Source organism: Bos taurus, chromosome 1 (assembly GCF_002263795.3).
Source record: "Bos taurus isolate L1 Dominette 01449 registration number 42190680 breed Hereford chromosome 1, ARS-UCD2.0, whole genome shotgun sequence".
NCBI lineage: Eukaryota > Metazoa > Chordata > Mammalia > Artiodactyla > Bovidae > Bos > Bos taurus.
In genome coordinates this window covers 130,315,015-130,335,109 of record NC_037328.1, presented here as the reverse complement: position 1 = coordinate 130,335,109, position 20,095 = coordinate 130,315,015, and the positions used below count along the sequence as shown (strand labels likewise).

At 40.8% G+C, this 20,095-nt stretch overlaps 1 protein-coding gene and 1 pseudogene across 3 annotated transcripts in view; one reads left to right on the top strand and one right to left on the bottom strand.

The window, feature by feature from the left end:
* The window catches only part of PIK3CB (phosphatidylinositol-4,5-bisphosphate 3-kinase catalytic subunit beta), a 179,187-nt gene that overhangs the window by 137,200 nt on the left and 21,892 nt on the right, over positions 1-20,095 (bottom strand). Inside the window, exon 2 of one of the 3 annotated variants that reach the window (XM_024988896.2) lies at positions 6,467-6,587. The exons of the other annotated variants lie outside the window; for them this stretch is intronic. The gene's annotated coding sequence lies outside the window, so the exon portion shown is untranslated. The remainder of the gene's footprint in view (positions 1-6,466; positions 6,588-20,095) is intronic. 3 annotated transcript variants of the gene reach the window in all.
* On the top strand, positions 1,342-16,560 carry LOC132346124 (ubiquitin-like FUBI-ribosomal protein eS30 fusion protein; annotated as a pseudogene).

Here is a 20,095-nt window from a genome sequence, read left to right as displayed (position 1 = left end):
GAGTCAGATGTTAGGCAATTGGGGTAGACATGAACTGGACAGTTCATGTAGAAGTGGGAGACTTTACTTTTTTTATACTTTTAATCTTTGAACCACAGGAATCTATTACATATTACAAATATAAATAATTCAGAAAAAGGATTCAAAGACCACAGATGTATATGTTTTAAATCTATTCAGATATGAGTATCTGAATTACAAAAAGATATTTCAGCAATAAAAATGATTTGCAAACTCCTCAATAAAATAAAAATCATAAGTGATTCAAACATACACAAATAGTGGGAATCACTCTTAGACACTGTAGGAATGAGAACATATTTTTGTTCATTTTACTAAGCCACATGGAACAACTCACAATGACACTTAACAAGGATAAATGTTACAAATATATTGGAGTTTTCTCTTTTTTAGAAGAGGGAGATCAACTTAAACAAAAAATATCAGTTCCAGAAGCTGGAAGTCTGAAATTAGGCTGCCATCATGGTCAGGTTCTAGCTGAGGGACCTATTCATGGTTTACAGATCACCATCTTCTCATTGTATCTTCATATGGCCCACAACAGAAGAGAAGCGGCAAGCTCTCTCAACTCTTTTTATAAGGACACTAATGCCGTAATGGAGCTTCCCGGTAGCTCAGATGGTCACGAATCTGCCTGCAACACGGGAGACCCGGGTTCAATCCCTGCATCAGGAAGATCCCCTGGAGATGGAAATGGCAACCCACTCTAGTATTCTTGCCTGGAGAATTCCATGGACAGAGGAGCCTCGCAGGCTATATAGTCCATGGGGTCCATAGAGAGTCAGATCTGATTGACAGACTAACACACACTTTTAATGCCATAATGAGAGCTCTAACTTATGATCTGATTATCTTCTAAAGGCCCCCACCTTTTAATACCATCACAATCGGAATTAAAGTAACAACATCACCATTGTTTCAATGCTGAGCATTTTCACATGTACTATTTCAGAGAATCCTCATAGAAAGCCTCTCATGTAACTGGAGTAGGGATCATTATAGTCACTGAGTTCATGTGATCTCAAAGTCATCCAGCTGGGGCAAGGCAGTATGAGAATCCTAATTTGGGCTCCTGGTTTCTGACCATTCCCCTCCCCATCATTATGGCCTCGATCATGAAAAAAGTGGTTCCTTTTGAAAATAATGCCATTCTCAAATGTAAAGTATTTCCGTTTTCCCTTCCCTGGTGGCACTGACATATTGGTTTGTTTTGTTTGTTTACAGTATTAGTTTCGGGTGTCACCAGCATATTGTTAAATAAAAGACATCAGATACAAAGGTACCCCTACTGCATGATTCATGTACAAAACATTCAAAAAAATGGGCAAAACTGATTCTAGGGTGTTAGCTTTCAGAATAGTGACTTCTTTGGGAAAGAAACAAGCAGAAGTAAGTGGGCTGGGAGGTGGCACACAAGTAGGCTCTTGGCAATGTTCTACTTCTTGGTGGTGGTTACATGGATCTATTTACTTTGAGATAAAATCATGATATTATACATTGATGATTTTTTGCCATTTACTGTATGAGTTAGACTTCACTGAAAAAAAAATTAAAAGGAGGAAAAGAACAGTGAACCACTATATTACATGTTAGACAGAAAAAAGATCTGACAGTATCAACTTATTTGAGATTATGTGAAACAACCAAAACATTTTACCTTCCTGTTGACAGTGTAAATTAGTATGAACTCTAAGGAAAACAATCTGACATTATCTAATGTATTTCATCATTTTTAAGATGAAGTGTTTTCTGCATTTGAACACCTCTGACACAGAATGCATCTTACAGTCACTACCAGGTAGCAGGAATGCCTCCTGTGAACCTGGTTCTTCTTCCTGATAGCCCAATGAGACAACTACAACCGTTTAACATTTCAGTGCACAAATCACGGAAAGACCATCCGAAAAGGAAAAAAAACCATCTTGGCTGTTGTCTGAAACTTTTGTTGACATCTTCTGGTAAAAAAATCACCAAAAAAAATCCAGATTGAGTGTCAGAGGCTTATAAAAATCAAACCTTACTACATGCTTAAGATTTATACACTCTGCTGTACCTGTTAAACTTGAATGAGGAAAAAAAATGTATAAATGTATAAAACAATTTCTGCTTCAAAACCCGTAAAATAGTTAAAGTCACAGAAAAAAGCAGGGGGAAAGGGGAGGAGTCTTGAAACTATGGACAGACTCTTAACCTCACTCATTAGAAAAATGCAAATTAAGACTATACTTAGACCCAATTTTCAACCTCTTTGTCATGGTACATTGATGGCAAGGCTGTGAGTAAATACACATCACCCACCTTAAGAACAGAACAGTAAGTATGTAAATTATGTGATGGATATTTTAAAGAACCTTATTGTGGTAAATCTTTTGCAATATATACCTATATCAAATTATCACACTGCACACCTTGAATTCAAACATGTTTTATGTCAATTAAATCTCAATAAAGCTGGGGAAGGAGGAAAGAAACACAAATTATCCCTTTTCACTGGTGGGAGAGTCAGGGTGCAAACATAAGGGCAACCTAGCAATATCTATAAAAATTACAAAGGTATATGGCCGTTTATTAGTAATACCACATCTGAATTCATTCCATAATTATTTACTTGCATACAGGCAAAATGCCAGATGTACAAGGTACTTCATTGTAACACTGTTACAAAAATGAAAAAACAGAAACAAGTCAACAGAGAACTGGTTAAATAAATTATCAAAGGGAAATCATACAAAACAAAAACTATATACTGGAAAATGAAACAAAACTACTCTACAGGAAGATCTTCTGTAAAGATCTCCATTGTTAAGTAAAAAACACAACATACAAAGGGAAGGGTCGTTTGTTAAGTAAAAAACACAAAGTACAAAGGGAAGGGTAAGAAGACCAATCTGCAGATCAATAGGTGTAACACCGTACTTTTGGAATCGGTGACCTTTTTGGATAGACAGGAAAAAGTGTCTCTATTTTTATTGCCTTTATTTATATATAGAAATTCTAGAAGACTACACTGCTAACTGATTAAGTCACTTCAGTCGTATCCGACTCTGTGCGACCCCATAGACGGAAGCCCACCAGGCTCCCCCGCCCTGGGATTCTCCAGGCAAGAACACTGGAGCGGGTTGCCATTTCCTTCTCCAATGCATGAAAGTGAAAAGTGAAAGGGAAGTTGCTCAGTCGTGTCTGACTCTTAGCGACCCCATGGACTGCAGCCTACCAGGCTCCTCCATCCATGGGATTTTCCAGGCAAGAGTACTGGAGTGGGGTGCCATTGCCTTCTCCAAGAAGACCACATTAAAGGCTAATAAACAAGTTTTCCTGGAAAGAGGGAGTTTTGGAGGAATGTCATAAATAGGAACAGGGTGGCTGAGGGCTAGCGGCAGAATAGTTTGTATATTGGAAATGTTTTTTAAGATCATGGGAAAACCAATATATATAGATTGGTGGTGGTGGTGGTGTGGTCAATAAGCTATGTCCAACTCTGTGACCCCATGGACCACAGCCCGCCAGGCTCCTCTGTCCATGCGAATTTCCAGGCAAGAATACTGGGGTGGGTTTCTATTTCCTTCTCCAGGGCATCTTCGTGACTCAGTGATAGAAACTGAGTCTCGTGTATCTCCTGCACTGGCAGGCAATTCTTCGCCTGGGGGCCCAGTCTATACATAGATTATACATACTATATATACTAAGTCGCTTCAGTCGTGTCCAACTCTGTGCAACCCCATAGATGGCAGCCCACCAGGCTCCCCCGTCCCTGGGATTCTCCATGTAAGAGCACTGGAGTGGGTTGCCATTTCCTTCTCCAATGCATGAAAGTGAAAAGTGAAAGTGAAGTCGCTCTGTCCTGTCCGACTCTTCGCGATCCCATAGACTGCAGATTAGTAAATTAATAAACCAAATTAGGGTCCAAATACTACCACCATACACATATGATGACAGAAACTATTCTTTTACAGTATCTGTAACTGAGGCAACAGCAGTATCCATCTCACTGAAGTCTTGTAGTGTGAGCACATCTACCTGGCTTGTCATCATCTCTAACACTAGCCTCCTTAAGAAAGTACATTTTCTCCCAAAATTCCACTTTGCTTCTCTCGGAGTCGGGTCAACCTCCTCTCCTCTAGTTACATAAAACCTCAAGACTCTTCTGAACAAAAGACTCACTGAAACGGTCTTGCACTCCCACTTATAGGCCCAAGGGCTAGTCATTTCTACTCACCATTAATTCACCCTAACAACTAAATTATGGTCTAATAAATAAAGGGACATACAAAAGGGAGCATTTAGAGTTCTATTTCCCAGATGGTAGAGTGGTTAACAATCCACCTGCCCATGCAGTCAACTCAAGAGACTCAGGTTCAATCCCCGAGTCAGGAAGATTCACTGGAGTCAGAAATGGCAACCCACTCCTTGGGTATTCTTGCTTGGAAAATTCCATGGAGAGAGAAGCCTGGTGGGCTACAGTTCCTGGGGTTGCAGAGTCAAACATGACTGAACACACACACACACACAAACACACCAATGTTAGGTAGCTGGAATATAAAAAGAAGTCCAAGATGGGCATGGCTAGAAGAACCACTGAGAGGGCACGCAAAAGAAAAGAAAAAAAAAAAAAAAGCCCAGGAAAGAGGAGGCTGAGGACCAGAATGAGAACCTCTGGCAGGAAAACATGCCCCCTTCCCTGATTGGCCTTGAGTGTATGCCCATTTTGTTGGCAAGTACAAGCCTTATTTTGCATAGGGCTGAGCAATCAGGCTCCAGGGGGAGGAGACAGTATAGAAAGGAAAGCCAGGAGGGATTGGGGCACTCCTTCAGAGGTCTGCCTGCGCTCACATTTCTAGGGTTCACTGCCTGCACCCTGCTTGAGCTGTAACAGAGCTGTAACTAGTCTGTCGTTACAAAAACTGCCTGCTTAATAAAATCCTGCCTGTTTGAGCTGTAAGTATTCTTATCTCAGAACTAAGGGACACGAATAGTATCTCCTCCTTAAACTAAAACAATGAGATAACCCCTATTTTGAACTGTCCTCCACAGTGCATCTCTCATTTACCTAAAATACAAGACATAATTTGACTAAATTCTGGTAACAACAAGATTAAGTATGAGAGTTTGGAGTATAAACCTCTGGTGCTGGTGCAGATGGTGCCCATTCCATCACCCTGTCCAGCAGGCCAGATCCTATACACCCGCCCCAGGTCAGTGACATTCTCTCTAGAGCCCTTTCTGAGCCCCCAAGGCTCACTCCCATGGGATCCTGCTGTGGCTTCTATTTCATTTATCACAGTGCATTACAAATAACTACTTTGCTTATATCCCTTGCAGGACAAGTAGAGAGTAACATTCAAATTTACAATCCAAGTACCTGCAAAATGACTAATTACATCAGGTAATAAAAAAATGTTCACTTAGTGAATTAAACTGCACATGTAGCTAAACTCCCATTTAATGTTCTGCTTCACTCCAAAGGCATTTTACTTCATTCCATCCCTGTTTTGAAGAAAACAGCAACTCCAATAACACTTTTTCTTACTGAAATATCATCAGTATCTTAGATATAAGGCTTCTATAGACATAAAGCTGATGAAAATATTTAGAAAACATGTCACTCACTTCAGAAGTGTTACATAAAACTATGTAAAAATTAAGTATGTCTATTAAACAGTAATAAAATAAAGTGACTTCCCCAGCAGTCCAGTGGTTAATAATCTGAGCTTCCATTACTGGGGGGCAGGGGAGAGTGTGTTCATTTGATTCCTGGTCAGAGAACTAAGATCCTGCTTGCCCCATGGCCAAAATAATAAAAGTAATTATTATCATTATTAGTATCCCAAATGCTCTGCAGAGTGGCAAAAAAATATAATGAAGTAAAAAATAGCTGATGGTACAGTGCTAAATTTTCACAACCTTTTGTTCTTCTCTTATTTTAAAGAAATTATAATATATAATGATAACAAAAAATAAGTACATACAACATTTTGCAAGAAGGTAGAGAGGGTTATAGGAACCAAGCATTTCTCCCAGAGTCTCAAACACTAACTTATACAAGCATTCCCACATGGGCTATTCCATGTGACCCAAGGAAAAGGACAGAGAAGAGAACAATTAACTACTCACATACACCAAAGAACTGTGTGACAAGTGTTTACAATTCAAGATGAGATTTCAAATTTTATCAAACACTGGTAAAAACTGGGAAACAAGGAGAAATGCAAACTTGAAAGATGCCTTTTAAATATATCTTAGTTAACCAAATTAACATAAAAATAGTCATTTCTCTGTACTTGGATTTTAGGCTTTTTTTCCTTTAGCAATAGATCCTGTAAATCACATTATATCAGTTCATGGGCATATTCCTCATTCTTTTTTTCAACATCTGGATATACCAATGGTATAAACATTCTGTGGATATACCACTGTTAGGCGGCTCAGTGGTAAAGAATCTGCCTACCAATGGAGTAGACACGGAATTAATCCATGGGTCGGGAGATCTCCTGGTGTAGGAATGGCAATCCACTCGAGTATTCTTGCCTGGAGAATTCCATGGGCAGGGGAGCCTGGTGGGCTTCAGTCTATGGGGTCACAAAACAGTTGGACATGACTTAGCCACTAAACAACAACAAATTGTTTCCAATATTTTTACAATGTAAACTACTGATATCCTCCTGTCTGCTCCCCTGTCAAACAACATCTCAGAGGAAAGGACAACAAAAAAAAGGGGCTTTGAGCTCAAAACATACCAAATTCAACCAACACTCCCACTGTCCCTGGCCCAGCCTCAGTCTAAGCCATTATCAGCATTTATGGGCTATTCTGCTTTGCTGGAGCAGCCATGAAGAGATACCCCACATCCAAGGTAAGAGAAACCCAAGTAAGACGGCAGGCACTGAGAGAGGGCATCAGAGGGCAGACAGACTGAAACTACAATAACAGACAACAGGCCAATCTGATCACACGGACCACAGCCTTGTCTAACTCAGTGAAGCTAAATCATGGGGTAGGGGGCCACCCAAGACAGATGGGTCATGGTGGAGAGGTCTGACAGAATGTGGTCCACTGGAGAAGGGAATGGCAAATCATTTCAGTATTCTTGCCTTGAGAACCCCATGAACAGTATGAAAAGGCAAAAAGATAGGATACTGAAAGAGGAACTCCCCAGGTCAGTAGGTACCCAATATGCTACTGGAGATCAGTGGAGAAATAACTACAGAAAGAATGAAGGGATGGAGTCAAAGCAAAAACACCACCCAGTTGTGGATGGGACTGGTGATAGAAGCAAGGTCCGATGCTGTAAAGAGCAATGTTGCATAGGAACCTGGAATGTCAGGTCCATGAATCAAGGCAAATTGGAAGTGGTCAAACAGGAAATGACAAGAGTGAACATCGACATTCAAGGAATCAGCAAACTAAGATGGATGAGAATTGGTGAATTTAATTCAGATGATCATTATATCTACTACTGTGATCAGGAATCTCTTAAAAGAAATGGAGTAGCCATCATAGTCGACAAGAGAGTCCAAAATGCAGTACTTGGATGCAATCTCAAAAACAACACAATGATCTCTGTTTGTTTCCAAGGCAAACCATTCAATATCACAGTAATCCAAGTCTATGTCCCGACCAGTAATGCTGAAGAAGCTGAAGTTGAACAGTTCTATGAAGACCTACAAGACCTTCTAGAACTAACACCCAAAAAAGATGTCCTTTTCATTACAGGGGACTGGAATGCAAAAGTAGGAAGTCAAGAAACACCTGGAGTAACAGGCAAATTTGGCCTTGGAGTACAGAATGAAGAACAGCAAAGGCTAATAGAGTTCTGCCAAGAGAACACACTGGTCATAGCAAAAACCCTCTTCCAACAACACAAGAGAAGACTCTACACATGGACATCACCAGATGGTCGACACCAAAATCAGACTGATTATTATAATTCTTTGCAGCCAAAGATGGAGAAGCTCTATACAGTCAGCAAAAACAAAACCGGGAGCTGACTATGGCTAAGATCAGGAACTCCTTATTGCCAAATTCAGACTTAAATTGAAGAAAGTTAGGGAAAACCACTAGACCATTCAGGTATGACCTAAATCAAATCCCTTATGACTATACACTGGAAGTGAGAAATAGATTTAAGGGACTAGATCTGATAGACAGAGTGCCAGATGAACTATGGACGGAGGTTCATGACATCCTACAGGAGACAAGGATCAAGACCATCCCAATGGAAAAGAAATTCAAAAAAGCAAAATGGCTGTCTGGGGAGGCCTTACAAATAGCTGTGAAAAGAAGAGAAGTGAAAAGCAAAGGAGAAAAGGAAAGATATCAACATCTGAATGCAGAGTTCCAAAGAATAGCAAGGAGAGATAAGAAAGCCTTCCTCAGCGATCAATGCAAGGAAATAGAGGAAAACAACAGAATGGGAAAGACTAGAGAGCTCTTCAAGAAAATCAGAGATACCAAGGGAACATTTCATGCAAAAACGGGCTCGATAATGGACAGAAATGGTATGGACCTAACAGAAGCAGAAGATATTAAGAAGAGGTGGCAAAAATACACAGAAGAACTGTACAAAAAAGATCTCCACAACCCAGATGATCACAATGGTGTGATCACTGACCTAGAGCCAGACATCCTGGAATGTGAAGTCAAGTGGGCCTTAGAAAGCATCACTATGAACAAAGCTAGTGGAGGTGATGGAATTCCAGTGGAGCTATTTCAAATCCTGAAAGATGATGCTGTGAAAGTGCTGCACTCAATATGCCAGCAAATTTGGAAAACTCAGCAGTGGCCACAGGACTGGAAAAGGTCAGTTTCCATTCCAATACCAAAGAAAGGCAATGCCAAAGAAAGCTCAAATTACCGCACAATTGCACTCACTCATATGCTAGTAAAGTAATGCTCAAAATTCTTCAAGCCAGGCTTCAGCAATATGTGAACCGTGAACTTCCAGATGTTCAAGTTGGTTTTAGAAAAGGCAGAGGAACCAGAGATCAAATTGGCAAAATCCACTGGATCATGGAAAAAGCAAGAGAGTTCCAGAAAAACATCTATTTCTGCTTTATTGACTATGCCAAAGCCCTTGACTGTGTGGATCACAACGAACAGTGGAAAATTCTGAAAGAGATGGGAATACCAGACCACCTGACCTGCCTCTTGGGAAACCTATATGCAGGTCAGAAAGCAAGAGTTAAAACTGGACATGGAACAACATACTGGTTCCAAATAGGAAAAGGAGTATGTCAAGGCTACATATTTTCATTTATTTAACTTCTATGCAGAGTACATCATGAGAAACGCTGGGCTGGAAGAAGCACAAGCTGGAATCAAGATTGCTTAGAGATACATCAATAACCTCAGATACGCAGATGACACCACCCTTCTGGCAGAAAGTGAAGAGGAACTAAAAAGCCTCTTGATGAAAGTGAAAGAGGAGAGTGAAAAAGTTGGCTTAAAGCTCAACATTCAGAAAACGAAGATCACGGCATCTGGTCCCATCACTTCATGGGAAATAGATGGGGAAACAGTGGAAACAGTATCAGACTTTATTTTGGGGGGCTCCAAAATCACTGCAGATGGTGACTGCAGCCATGAAATTAAAAGACGCTTACTCCTTGGAAGGAAAGTTATGACCAACCTAGACAGCATATTCAAAAGCAGAGACATTACTTTGCCAACAAAGGTCCGTCTAGTCAAGGCTATGGTTTTTCCTGTGGTCATGTATGGATGTGAGAGTTGGACTGTAAAGAAAGCTGAGCGCCGAAGAATTGATGCTTTTGACCTGTGGTGTTGGAGAAGACTCTTGAGAGTCCCTTGGACTGCAAGGAGATCCAACCAGTACATCCAAAAGGAGATCAGTCCTGAGTGTTCATTGGAAGGACTGATGCTAAAGCTGAAACTCCAATACTTTGGCCACCTCATGCTAAGAGCTGACTCATTGGAAAAGACCCTGATGCTGGGAGGGATTGAGGGCAGGAAAAGAAGGGGACGAGAGAAGATGAGATGGCTGGATGGCATCACCAACTCGATGGACATGAGTTTGGGTAAACTCCAGGAGATGGTGATGGACAGGGAGGCCTGGCGTGCTGCGATTCATGGGGTCGCAAAGAGTCAGACACGACTAAGTGAGTGAACTGAACTGAACAACACAAAATCAAAAACACAATCTTTCTAACCTCCTTAGATTTAAAAATATATCTACAGTAAAATAGCTTCCAATATCTGATATCTGAAGAAGTACCTGTGCCAGAGAGAAATTCTTTTGCAGTAAAGCCTGGAACAGGGTTAGGGTGGATGTCAGGCTAACCAAGTAATTAGAAAAGCTCTTGCAACAATTCTCAGGCGTGAGAAGGGTAAATTCAATGAAGAGCTTCCCTATGTGCCCTAGGGAATCCATTGCAGCCTGCACACCCTAGAGCTGGTAGCCTCCTTCTCTAGGTCCCTATTACTCAACTAAAATAAAGCTCTAAAATGCAGAGGTTCCCTGCCACAGTTTTCATGAAATCTCTAACTTGTGTGCCTAGGAAATCCCGAACCTCTCTGAAGAACAATCTGGCATTCCCAAGGTCTGAATTTTAACCAGAGTCAGCTCATTAGTATTCCACATCGTATTAGCAAAGCATTCAATTACTGTTAGATCACTTAACAACAAATGGGTTAACACTGTTATCATTTTCTAGATAAAGAAATAACAGAAATAACCTGACAAATTATTTGACCTCTTGAAAAGAAAAAGCCCTGTGAATATTTTAGAAAACAGCCATTAAAATAATTTCCCAGTTCCTATTATGTTTTATAAAAGTAGATTACTTAAACTTTCAGTAGTTAAAATCACAACATATTTTTCATTGGCACCACAACCTGTAAATATGGCCACCACACAAAGACATTCACTTTGGCATACCCTTAGAACAAGGTTCACAGAACTATATTAATGGCATAGTTTAAAAAACAGGCTTTTCTGGGAATTCCCTGGCCGTCCAGTGGTTAGGACTCAGCATATTCACTCCCAGGGCCAAGGTTCAATCCCTGGTCTGGGAACCAGGATCCTGAAAGCCATGGGTTGTGATTTAAAAAAAAAAAAAAACAGGCTTTTCTTCTAAAGGGTAGAGATGTTCACAAAAATTATCCATAATGTTCACTAAAATTTTACTACATTCTCACTTTTGTTTTTTATGTCAACTATTCAAAAAGCCTTATATGGTCTTTAAGTGTTTATTACTCTCACGAACTTTTAAGAACATCTCTATAAAATCAGCTAAAGTCTGGTCATTGAATGCATGATATACAATTCCTTAAGAATTCTTAAGTTCTGTAATTTCTTTCCCAGCATACTTTAAGCATCAGCCTTTAGAAAACTCAGTAAGTATTAAAATCAGCATTATGAAGTCAACTTTCCATTTCAAAAGGATTCTTCCCCTTATAAACAGAACCAGAATTTCCTTAACATAGGCAGGGCAATAGTTTCTATATAGACTAACAGACAGGTATGTTAAAACACAATTATAAGCACATCAATGGTTTGCTTATAAAATCTTCAGTTATTTTTGAGACTTGAAAAAAAACATTCAGAAGAAACATCACTATCACATTCACTAAGTCAGTCACATGATACCTTATGTTATGTGGTCACCAGAATGAAGCATCCCAGGAATGACTGAGTTGACATATTACATTAAGTAGAGGTACACTGGCAGGGGTTGGGGGGGGCAGAGGGGGGTGGCATTCCTTAAATCCTTTTCCTCCTTCCCTTATCAGATAAGATTATCTCCACTTGTCTCTGGCACTAGCTCCCTTTCTGCCTAACAATCTAGATTTTGTCCCATCCCTCAATTAAGAAAATTTAATCACCAAATCCTTCAAGACTTAATTCAAGTCTGACTTCCAGGACGCAGTCCCTTACTAGTCCAGCTCACACTGACTTCTGACTCCTTAGAATTTTAGGGTTTTTTAAAACACAATTACATACATTACACTGTACATTGCTGGCATATTGAGTGTAGCCCTTTAATGGCATCATCTTTTAGGACTTGAAATAGCTCAGCTGGAATTCCATCACCTCCACCAGCTTTGTTCATAGTCATCCTTCCTAAGGCCCCCTTGAGTTCACACTCCAGGATGCCTGGCTCTAGGAGAGTGATCACACCATCTAGTGTGATGGGTGGTTATCTGGGTCATTAAGATCTTTTTTGTAAGTTCTTCTCTGTATTCCTGCCACCTCTTCCTCGTATCTTCTGCTTCTGTTAGGTCCATACCATTTCTGTCCTTTATTGTGCCCATTTTTGCATGAAATGTTCCCTTGGTATCTCTAATTTTCTTGAAGAGATCTCTAGTCTTTCCCTTTCTATTGCTTTCCTCTATTTTTTTGCATTGAGCACTTAAGAAGGCTTTCTTATCTCTCCTTGCTATTCTTTGGAACTTTGCATTCAGATGGATATATTTCTCCTTTTCTTATGGATATATTTCCCTTTGCCTTTCGCTTCTCTTCTTTTCTCAGCTATTTGCAAGGCCTCCTCAGACAACCATTTTGCCTTTTTGCATTTCTTTTTATTGGGGATGGTTTTGATCACTGCCTCCTGTACAGTGTTACATAGTTCTTCAGGCACTCTCTCTATCAAATCTAATCCCTTGAACCTGTTTGTCCTTTACACTGTCTAATCACCATCATAATTTAGGTACTGAATGGTGGAGTAGAAGGATGTGCACTCATCTTCTCCTGCAAGAACTCCAAAATTGCAACTAACCACTGAACAACCATATACAGGAAAACATTGGATTCCCATCAAAAAAAGATGCCCCAGGTCCAAGGGCAAAAGAGAAGCCCCAACAAGATGGCAGGAGAGGTGAAATCACGTTTACAATCAAACCCCAAACCCACCAGACACTCGGAGGGTTCAAACAAAGCCTTGTCTGCACGAGGACCAAGGGACCCCACAAGAGACTGAGGCAGATCTGCCTTTGAGTGTCTGAGTGTCTCCTGCGGATGCACGGACAGGGGCTCTGGCTACAGCAGACCTGGGAGGTGTGGTATGTGACATAAGCCCTTTTGAAGGAGGCAGCCATTGTCACCATTACCCTATCATAGTTTGGCCAGGCCAAACTACAAGGAGGGAACACAGCCCCACCCATCAACAGAAAATTGGATTAAAGATTACTGAACCCTGACCATCAAAGCAAGACCCAGATTCCCTCACAGCCAGTCCCTCCCATTAGGAGCTTCCGGAAGCCTCTTATCCTTATCTATCAGAGGACAGACAGAATGAAAACCACAATCACAGAAAACTCCCCAAACTGATCACATGGATCACCTCCTTGTCTAACTCAATGAAACAGTGTGCCATGCCATGCAGGGCCACCCAAGACGGACAGGTCACAGTGGAGCTCTGATGAAATGCACTCCACTGGAGAAGGGAATGGCAAACCACTTCGGTATTCTTGCCGTGAGAAATCCATGAACAGCATAAAAAGGCAAAAAGATATGATACTGAAAGACTGCTAAGAAAACCAAAAGCCAGATTTCTAACCACCGCAGTGGGGCAGCTAAGCAACAAGACGCTAGAATGATTTAGAGTTGGAAACATCAGTAAAAACTCATGTTTAATTTAATAATGGGTTGAGATGGTTAAAATAAGAAACCCTTATTAAATTTTTTAATTTTTAAATAAAGAAATAAATAAAAAATACAGGACTTCCCTGGTGGTGCAGTGGTTAAGACTCCACACTTCCAATGCAGGAGGCAAGGGTTTGATCCCTAGTTGGGAAACTAATAAATATCCTGCATGCTTCACAGCACAACCAAAAAATTTTAAAACTCAAGAACAAAATAACAGAAATATCTATTTAGAAATTATTTATTCACAGGTTCATATACTTGAGTATTTTCTTGCTTTGTCAGCCAAGAAGGCCTAGGGGCAGTGATAACCAGTAATAATAAGTACACTTAATCAGATCAGATCAGATCAGTCGCTCAGTCATGTCTGACTCTTTGCGACCCCATGAATCGCAGCACGCCAGGCCTCCCTGTCCATCACCAACTCCCGGAGTTCACTCAGACTCATGTCCATCGAGTCAGTGATGCCATCCAGCCATCTCATCCTCCGTCATCCCCTTCTCCTCTTGCCCCCAATCCCTCCCAGCATCAGGGTCTTTTCCAATGAGTCAACTCTTCGCATGAGGTGGCCAAGTACTGGAGTTTCAGCTTTAGCATCATTCCTTCCAAAGAAATCCCAGGACTGATCTCCTTCAGAATGGACTGGTTGGATCTCCTTGCAGTCCAAGGGACTCTCAACAGTCTTCTCCAACACCACACTTCAAAAGCATCAATTCTTCGGCGCTCAGCCTTCTTCACAGTCCAACTCTCACATCCATACATGACCACAGGAAAAACCATAGCCTTGACTAGACGGACTTTTGTTGGCAAAGTAACGTCTCTGCTTTTCAATATGCTATCTAGGTTGGTCATAACTTTCCTTCCAAGGAGTAAGCTCTTTTAATTTCATGGCTGCAGTCACCATCTGCAGTGATTTTGGAGCCCCCAAAAATAAAGCCTGACACTGTTTCCCCCTCTATTTCCCATGAAGTGGTGGGACCAGATGCCATGATCTTCGTTTTCTGAATGTTGAGCTTTAAGCCAACTTTTTCACTCTCCACTTTCACTTTCATCAAGAGACTTTTTAGTTCCTCTTCACTTTCTGCCATAAGGGTGGTGTCATCTGCATATCTGAGGTTATTGATATTTCTACCGGCAATCTTGATTCCAACTTGTGTTTCTTCCAGTCCAGCGTTTCTCATGATGTACTCTGCATATAAGTTAAATAAACAGGGTGACAATATACAGCCTTGACGAACTCCTTTTCCTATTTGGAACCAGTCTGTTGTTCCATGTCCAGTTCTAACTGTTGCTTCCTGACCTGCATACAAATTTCTCAAGAGGCAGATCAGGTGTTCTGGTATTCCCAGCTCTTTCAGAATTTTCCAGTTTATTGTGATGCACACAGTCAAAGGCTTTGGCATAGTCAATAAAGCAGAAATAAATGCTTTTCTGGAACTCTCTTGCTTTTTCCATGATCCAGCGGATGTTGGCAATTTGATCTCTGGTTCCTCTGCCTTTTCTAAAACCAGCTTGAACATCAGTCAGTTCACGGTTCACATATTGCTGAAGCCTGGCTTGGAGAATTTTGAGCATTACTTTACTAGCGTGTGAGATGAGTGCAATTGTGCAGTAGTTTGAGACACATCTTAGTTTCTAAATACCAGCCTCCAAAAAAAGGAACCAAGGTCCCTTGGAGAAAGGACTGGTCCTAGGAGTGTAGCAGAAAATAAACACGATAAGCCCTGAGCATCTTGTGGTACAAGAAAGTAAGAAAGTGCTAAAACAACAACAATGTCAAAAGGAAATAGGAGTCAACCAAAAAATTCCCAGTAGCCAAGCTGGAACATTTTGAACAACACAATAAAGCAAGTAGTACTGGATTATAACCTAAACTATAAAATAAATATCCACAAATCCATAATAATATAAATGACCAAATAAGCTAATAAATGGGGGTGGGGAAGGAGACATATATACCATGAGGAAGAATTTATGTACAATCAGCCCACTCCTCAAAGACATGGAGCACAGCTCCCCTCTCCTTAAGAGTGGGCCACACCCAGTTCTTTCATTCAAAGCGTATAATCTTTCATTCAAAGCGTATACTCGTTCATTCAAAGAGTATAACATGAAAAGAGGAAGAAAACAACTTTACAAGGGAGAAACCTGACAAGCACCTTCTCAGCCAGGTGATCACCAGCCACATCAACAAGTCATGTTGAGTGACACAGCACATAGCAGGCGGAGAGCACGTGCGCGCCCTCTCTCTTTCCTTTCTTGACTCCATCTTCGGGGTACTGGCAGTGCTGTCCACAATCTAGTCACCAACATGCTCAGAGCCAGGAGCTACACACTCTCAAGGTGACCGGCCAGGAGATGGTCGCTCAGATCAAGGCTCATGTAGCCTCGTTGGAGGGCATTGCTCCCTCCAGAAGATCAAGTCCTGCTCCTGGCAGGCACACCCCTAGAGGATGAGGTTACCCTGGGCCAGTGTGAGGTGGAGGCTCTGAGCACTCTGGAAGTAGTTGGCCGCATGCTTGGAGGTAAAGTCCATGGTTCCTTGGACTGTGCTGGCAAAGTAAGAGGTCAGACTCCCAAGGTGGACAAATGAGAGAAAAAGAAGATGGGGCCAGGCCAAGAGGGGTACTTACTACAACCCATGCTTTGTCAAAGTTGTGCCCACCTTTGGCAAGAAGAGCCCCAGTGCCAACTCTTAAGTCCTCTGTAATCTTGGCTTTCTCTAATAAAGCCACTTCGCCCAATCAAAAAAAAAAAAATCCAAACAATGCATGTTGACAGTATGTGATGAAAATGGCACTGTATCTCTGAAGTCTTCCTCCCAAAATTTCATAACACTAGTCTAATCATAAAAAAATCAGAGAAATCCAATTAAAGGATACCATGGCAAAAATACCTGATCCGTATTCCTCAGAACTATCAACGTTTTCAAATATAAAGAACATCTGAGAAACTGTCAGCTAAAAGAAAGGAAAGGAAAAGGAAAGTTAAGTCACTCAGTCATGTCTGACTCTTTGCGACCCCCATGGACTGTAGCCTACCAGGCTCCTCTGTCCATGGGATTTTCTAGGCAAGAGCACTGGAGTGGGGTGCCATTTCCTTCTCCAGGGGATCTTCCTGACCCATGGATCGAACCCAGGTCTCCCACATTACAGGCAGACGCTTTACTGTCTGAGCCACCAGGGAAGCAAAAGGACCTTTCAGGAAATACAGCAACTAAATGCAATGTGGTATTTTGGGTGGAATTCAAAAACAGAAAAACTACATTAAAGTCCAAAGAAATCCAAATAAAACATGGACTTCAATTAATAACAATTTATCAACACTGGTTTATCAATGTAACAAATGTACCACGGTAATGTTAATAAGAGAAACTGGATGCAGAGTATATAGGAACTCTGGGCAATCTTTGTAAATTTTTGGAAATCTAACACTGTCTTGGAGAAGGCAATGGCACCCCACTCAGTACTCTTGCCTGGAAAATCCCATGGACGGAGGAGCCTGGTAGGCTGCAGTCCATGGGGTCGCTAAGAGTCTGACACGACTGAGCGACTTCACTTTCACTTTTCACTTTCATGTATTGGAGGAGGAAATGGCAACCCACTCCAGTGTTCTTGCCTGGAGAATCCCAGGGACGGCGGGGCCTGGTGAGCTGCCGTCTATGGGGTCGCACAGAGTCGGACATGACTGAAGCGACTTAGCAGCAGCAGCAACACTGTCCTAAGAAATTTTATTAAACCACCTCTACCTTCAGATATTCAAACAAGCTTTTATAATTTTGTAATTCACCATCAAATCTTAACTTCTCAAGAATTATTCCTTACTGCAACATTTTTCTCTTATAAATTACACTTTTGGAGAGGGCCTAAATTTATTATCCTTTTCTATACAATTTAACCCTTGCCTTTTTAGGCTTGCCTTTATATTATTAACATATATATAAGAATTGTTTTTTCTACTTCTTAACTGGATGCTGAAGTATAAGTCAGCTTTGCCTTTTTGCTGACCTTTAAGTTTATCACCATTTTGTAACCTTGATAATAATAATTCAGGGGGAAAAAAAACCCTCAAGGGATGCTAAAATTGGTGACAGTTTGATAAGAAACACAATCGTTACTTAGACTCCCACAAAAATATTTATTAACAACCAAAGCAAAAATTAACAACTTTATATGGAGAAATCAGGCCAACATCACTTTAATCAAGTAATCAAACATGGTGCTCCTGCCAAAAACCCATAATCCATAATATGGATCTAATCATGATGAACAACCAACCCAAATGAGCAACATTCTACAATATAAACTGACCTATACTTTCCAAATATATCAGTTATTAAAGGAGAAAAAAAAAAGCTCCATATTTGAGGGAACTACTGAGACCTGACAACCATAATGTGACAGTGGCTTTGGCAACGGAAGAGACAATATAAAGTGAAAGAAGTGAACATGTCAGTCAGTTAGTCCTATCTGATCTTTGCAACCCCATGGACAGTAGCTTGCCAGGCTCCTCTGTCGACGGAATTCTCTAGGCAACAATACTGGGAGTAGGTAGTCAGTCATTCCCTTCTCCAGGGGATCTTCCTAACCCAGGGACCAAACCCAGGTCTCACTCATTGCAGGCAGATTCTTTACCGTCTGAGCCACTAGGGAAAAAATATACTTAATACAACTGGTGTAACTGGAATATGGATTATAGATAATAATATTTTACCAATGTTAAATTCCTAACTCTGATAACTATACTACGGCTATGCAAGAGAATGTCTACTGATATGTGCAATACCTTGGATGGATCTTCAAGGAATTATGCTAAATGAAAAAAACCAAACTCAAGGGTTACAAACTAGAGAATTTACACAGCATTCTTTTGTGTGTTTGAGGCGGGGAGGGGCATGTCACACAGCTTGTGGGATCCTAGTTCCCTGACTAGGAATCTAAATTGGGCTCCCAGCAGTGACAGTGCTATGTCCTAACCACTGGATGCCAGGGACTTCCCTATACAGCATTCTTTTTTTAACATTTACTTATTTTTAATTTTTGGCTGCACTGGGTCTCTGCTGCTGCTCTCAGGCTTTCTCTAGTTGTGGCAAACAGAGGTTTACTCTCTAGTTGTAGTGCTCAGGCTTCTCACTGTGGTGGCTTCTCTTGTTTGCAGAGCATGGGCTATAGAGCTTGGAATCAGTAGTTGTGACACAGGGGCTTGGTTGCCCCAAGGCATGTGGAATCTTCTCCAACCAGGGTTCAAATCCCTGTCCCCTAAGTCCACAGAAGTCACTTTAAGAAGCAGCATTCCTGGAGTGGGAAATGGCAACCCACTCCAGTATCCCTGCCTGGAAAACTCCAGTCAGACGAGCCTGATGGGCTACAATCCATGGGGTCGCAAAGTCAGACACCACTGAATGACTGAGCACACGATATAAACACGGTTCTCACCTTAAAGGCTTTGAGAATTTAATGCAGTGAAAGTAATCCCTTATTAAAATTAAAGTCATCCATTTAAAAAAAAAACAAAACTCTTAAAGTGACAAAAATCATTGAGAAGGAGAACACAGAGTAGTTGTCAGAGGTTAAAAGGATGGGAGGGAAAGAGGTAGCATGCAAGATTGTGATGTAACTGTTGTTATCTTGACTGTAGTAATCACACAAATCTATACATGTGATGAAAATGTACAGAAATAAATACAAAAATTACACGAAAAACTGGTGGCTTTTGAATAAGGTAGATGGATTGTATCAATTTCCTGGTTCGGATATTTTTTCTATAGTTATGCAAGATGTTACTACTAGGGAAATATGAGTAAAGGGTAGCCAGGATTCTTCTGTATTATTCTTATAGCTACATGTGAATCTACAATTATCAAAATTAAAAAAAAAATGGTGCCTCTCATTTTTTTCAAGATGTTAAAATTTTATTTACAAAGCTTCTTTGTTGGACAGAAAAACATGCTCTTATAATCTCACTGTAATTAGACAGTTGACTCACCAGTCACAGCTACTGATACTACAGCATGAGTCTTAAGTGAAAACCTAACAATGCTTACAATTTTATATGGGTCAAGTGTGCACAGAATCGAACATCATTCTTTTTGGGGATGACTACAATGTGCATAACAATGTTTAGAGTATGATATTGTTTTAGTTTTAAAGAGGGAGAGATATATAAGTATGTACATATATATGTATTTGTTTATATAAACTGAAGAAAAACACATCTTCAACCACTAGTTGCTTCAGGATTGAAAACTGGGTGACTGGGGAAAGGGTGGAAAGATTAGCATTTTTCTAGGTTCAATGTTCCTAAGGCCCATGGCTTTCTTCAGCTTAAGACAAATATTATGAAGTGCCTACTATATGCTAGTGAGTGGGTGAGTAATGGTCACTCAGTTGTGTCTGACTTTTTGAGACCCCATGGACTGTAGCCTAGCAGGCTCCTCTGTCTATGGAATTCTCCAGGAAAGACTGGAGTGGGCTGCCA